This window comes from Seriola lalandi, unplaced genomic scaffold, assembly GCF_002814215.2.
Source record: "Seriola lalandi dorsalis isolate HSWRI2012SDOR001 ecotype SW California unplaced genomic scaffold, Sedor1 jcf7180002054970, whole genome shotgun sequence".
Taxonomy (NCBI): domain Eukaryota; kingdom Metazoa; phylum Chordata; class Actinopteri; order Carangiformes; family Carangidae; genus Seriola; species Seriola lalandi.
Genome location: NW_019525521.1, coordinates 1,280,138 through 1,280,959, shown reverse-complemented (window position 1 = coordinate 1,280,959; position 822 = coordinate 1,280,138). Strand labels below are relative to the sequence as shown.

Sequence of the window (822 nt, the reverse complement as noted above, 5' to 3'; positions counted from 1 at the left end):
ATTATTATAATAAAGACGTCCACCAACACAGTGATAAATTCCACAGTTGTATTCTCCATACTCTCATGTTCAGCCTTCAGTTTGTAATTTGTCTCGTGTGAACGCTCTAAACACTGAAAACACTGTTAGAATCAGTGTCAGCTAATAAACCTGGACCTGAGCAGATTGAAGGATCTTTAACCTCTAACATTAAACTTGAACATTAACCATCTTTTACAACTGTGTGAGTGTGGATGTAAAACTCTACACTGATGACACTGTTGTTTACGCACAAATAAAACAGCAGGCAAGTAACTTCAAATTCATATCAAGTTAGAAACATGAAATCATTTCCTAGACATTCGAAATTAGTTAATAGTTGAAATTAGTTTAATAGTTAAAGTTAAATATGAGACTTTATTCACAAACTACTTTAAATAAATACAAATGTACATATATGACATTATTTCCAAGCTACTGAAAGTCTGTGTAACATTACACAGATGCTTCCTGCAATGACTCGTTAGCAGAGCGGATGGTTGTAGCTGTCATTGTGTTATTAAAGTGAAAAGCCACAGCTAACGGTGTGGAGGCTGCAGAGCAGAAACCCACACAGCCCGTCTGCTGCAGGAGAGGAAGTGTTGATTCGCTGTCAACAGTTTTTTATGAGTCCTAACAACCACTGAGAGCAGATTGATATCTGCTGCTGTGCACACTCAGGAACCCCCCCCCCCTCTGTAGTTTGTCTCTTAGTGACACTTTTTTCCACTGAGCCCTCCACCCACACAGAGTTCAACTGAGCCCAGAGACCCACAGAGACCACCTGCCTGGAGGTCTCATGTG

General features: G+C 40.0%; 1 protein-coding gene across 2 annotated transcripts in view; it reads right to left on the bottom strand.

Moving 5' to 3' along the window:
- The window catches only part of LOC111646395 (uncharacterized), a 5,334-nt gene that overhangs the window by 875 nt on the left and 3,637 nt on the right, over window positions 1-822 (bottom strand). The window lies entirely within an intron of this gene.